Source organism: Dinoponera quadriceps, unplaced genomic scaffold (assembly GCF_001313825.1).
Source record: "Dinoponera quadriceps isolate SergipeBrazil2010 unplaced genomic scaffold, ASM131382v1 scaffold191, whole genome shotgun sequence".
Taxonomy (NCBI): Eukaryota; Metazoa; Arthropoda; class Insecta; order Hymenoptera; family Formicidae; genus Dinoponera; species Dinoponera quadriceps.
The window spans coordinates 415-4,244 of NW_014554400.1; the positions used below are offsets into that span (position 1 = coordinate 415).

General features: G+C 38.9%; 1 pseudogene; it reads left to right on the forward strand.

Annotated features, from left to right (window-relative positions):
- Positions 1-336: 336 nt before the first annotated feature.
- LOC106748167 lies at positions 337-2,269 on the forward strand (annotated as a pseudogene).
- The last annotated feature ends 1,561 nt before the right edge of the window (positions 2,270-3,830 follow it).

A 3,830-nucleotide genomic window follows, 5' to 3' on the forward strand; every position in this document is an offset into this window, starting at 1 on the left:
TTTCTTATGTATCGTTATGGTATATATTAAAATTTATTTATCCTTTCACTATTACATCGTAATATAATGTTATTTATAACAGGTTTTGTCATCTGTCATTCATCACAACTGAGATATAACTTGTTTCTAATCTATAACGTCACTTGTGTCGCATGTGCAGAGAGAACGAATATCATTCGTATACCTTTCTTCCTTGTACATATTTTGGACACATTTTTTATTCCTCCATATCTATATATTCAAAGCATACATTACAGCAAAATATTGTAAAACAGTGGAAATAACGCCGAAATTAATATCTTCTTTGATAATTATAAAAAATAACAATATTGATAGTGATAGTACCAAATCCAGTGATAGTGACGATGACAGTGAAATTATTTCTTTGAAAGACTATCAAATATTATATAACTTATTTAATATAAGTTGCAACCGGAGGTTCAGCCGCGTAAGGGAGCGCGGCTAACCGGAAGAAGAGGGAGACCGCATAGAGCAAAAGTTTTTTTAAATAGAAGCCAAACTAAAAGTAAAAAACGCGCGTGCGCGGGAACCGTGTGGCTGAGAAGCAATTGGCCAGAACGAGAAACGAGCGAGAGGATTGGAGGAGACCGACGATGGCCGCGCGTGCGCCTGCGCGAGATACTGAGGGGCGACTGCAATTGGCCAAGACCAACAGCGAATCAGGAAGTATCGCGGAAAGCAGGCAACGTTCGAAATTGGAGAGGAAGCAAGTAGGACTGTTGCGAGCGGACGCTGGAGGAGAAAGGACGTTAAGGAAGGAAGCGAGGAACTGCGCGGAGGATCGAAACGACGGGATCTCCAGGGGATGGCGAACGAGAGACCTCGCCTGGAAGGACGGTCCGGTGTCAGCCCACGAGCAGAGGCCCGAGAGATGTGGGGAAACGACCGGTCGCTTTGCGACGGTAAGTGGTTTAGAGATTCGCCAATGTTGCCCCCGTAAAATTCCTGTTCGGTTGAGACCCTTCGTTGGGGAACCACGACGTCAACTGCGTAAATTGACGCGGATCGCGACGTAGGTGGGCGGAATTCGAAAATTCCGTTCGGAAGTAAAATCCGTCGGCGCGATCAAAGGGCGATCCGGTATGCGAAACGACGCATGTTGCGTCACCTCCTTGTGCGCGCCCGATCGCATTCCAACGGGTTCGCGATAAAGGCCCTACATCGTAATAGGGCTTCACCAAGGAAATACGAACGACGTCACACTGCGTTATCCTCGCCGTGGGCATAATTGTTCGTGTAATATATCTTTCTTTTAGTTAGGGCCTGACAATTAGATTATTAATGTACCGAATTTCGTACGTTTTTTCTATTATAGTTTAATCGCACTATCTTATTCTGTTTACATATGTATATTTACCTATAGATTAGGCTAATATTACTTTTAAGTTCTTTACTATACGATCAACTATTGTTTTTCTTTTATAGCATCATTATTTTGTTTTATTCATTCTCTATATGTTGACAGAAATCATTATTTGTATTTCTAGATTACATTAGCATTTTCCTCTCTTCAAGAGTTTCATTTTGTAATAAATCTAGATTCGCTTATCGGATTTTGTGAATACTTGTTTCATTTTGAAGCTTTCCTACCCTCACACTTAGTGTCTGAAGCGAGCGTCCGGCGACACGAGCATCTCTTCGGGAACGACAGCTCTATCGGAGAGGGAATCCCCCTGCGTACCTCCTAACATTAAAGGCATATCTGGAGAGGCTTGGCCAGTCCAGCTTTCTAGGCCTAGAGTTTGGGCGAGTCTCCAAAAATGCCCTGGCGACCGTGTATTGGCAGCGGGATCTGGGAAGAAGCCAACCTCTGGACGGTCTGTGCGATTCGGACGACTTGACGTCAACTTTATCTACTCGTTTAGTGACATCCGGTCACAGAGTACAATGCGCGGAAAAGTTATTGCTACTGTCAAAATTACGGACTATGTTGAACGCGTAATTCCTAATAACTCTAGATTGATATTTAAAAGACACTTTCAATGAGTACAGCATATGCGCACTATGCGTAATTGAGTTTTTATGTTATGAGTTTTTATGCATTAAATATGACTTTTGTGTTTGTATTGAAATGTCATATAGGTTATTGATAATATATTTTAGAATGCTCCCCGAAACTCTTGAAATGGTACTATTTTTAATTGGTAAGGGATTACAAGCAATGAGTGGTCAAAAACAAATTTCTGCAGAGGAATAACTATTTATTGCGATTTGGTTTATACATACCTATAAATTTGTATCAAAATAACTTACAAATTTTTGCTCAAAAAAATATAAATACATGTTTATTTTTACCGTTTTTTTGTTTTTTAGCATTTTCGGCGTTTAGAAACAGCGTGGCAAGACTCGCTACTAGAAGCAGTTCATTTCATTTCTCCATGAAGATTGGAAACTCAAACAGAGATTCTTGTGCTTTGGACGACTCCTTGGACATTTTAAAATTTCTTCTTTTACCGCACAATTTGAATGGATCGCATCAACTGCATTAACTGCTTCTGTTCGCTACTAGAAGCAGTTGATGCATTGGAGTAGTGGGGGTTCGATGTAAATCTAGGAAATTCTATGCGTATCCAATATGAGCCTATGTACGCATTGGTCAAATTGGAACGATTTTCTATGTAATCTACGCACTTACGCGATTGGAACGGACTCAATACTGTGAGTACAATACGGAAACTATTAAAGCCCGTATCAAAATAGGGATTGGGGATTGAGATTGAATTGAATTTAGCCAATCAGTGTAAAACTAACTAAACTCAAGATTAATGAAATTTAGTGAATTCTACACTGATTAGTGAAATTTCATTTCAATTACAATTTTCAATCCATAGTCTGATACGAGTTTAACGAATGCCTCTATCGTATATGATAAGTTGAACGTATAGGCGCGGTCCCATGGTGGGGAATATGCGTAATGCAGAATTGGCGGAACGCTCATAATAAGTTCGATCTGTTTTATGTTCCACCGATTTCCATCCGCAAGTTTTGATTTTGTTTGCACTGATTGCACGGAATTCTTGTGAATCTGTGTCTGTATATGTGTGTGTGTTAAAACATCGAAAGTTTAGCAGAGATATGTAAGAATATTATTAAATATTTTAATTATTAAAAAACAAATGAAATGTTAATTGAATAATTTTACATTAATGCAATATTATATTCAGCAACTACTGTACAAAATATGGGAACATGGAAATTTGAGGTTTGAGGTTGTAATTGTTTATTATTTGTTTATAGCACAAAAATGTGGACATTGCGGCTATATTCTCCCAGAAGACTATGATTTATGGAATTAATTGTGACGAGTGTATGCATATATATATGATTCCAATCCGCATAAATTCGTGTTTCTACTGTTTCATGCAGCGCAAAATGCGAAAGCATAAATCTGTTACATTGATATACTAGGTGTAGAAGTTTGAAACCGGAATTTTTTTGTAAAAATTACACGTCTGTTGTTTGAAAATGATAAAAAATATTTTATTCAAAATAATGTCCATTGCTATTTATACATTTTTCCCACCTCTCCGGCAGTTTATGAATGCCACGCCAAAAAAACATTTCTTCTTTTGAAGCGAACCAGCTATCGAGCCATTTTCGTACATTTTCATACGAATTGAAGCGTTGTTCAGCGAGAGCGTGTCCCATTGATACGAATAGATGATAATCGGACGGAGTCAAGTCTGGAGAATAAGCCGCATGCGTTAGTATTTCCCAACTGAACGCCTCGATCGTTTCCCTGACCCGTTTTGCTGGGTATGATGAGGCATTATCATGGAGCAAAATGACTTTGTGTTGCCTTTTTCCAT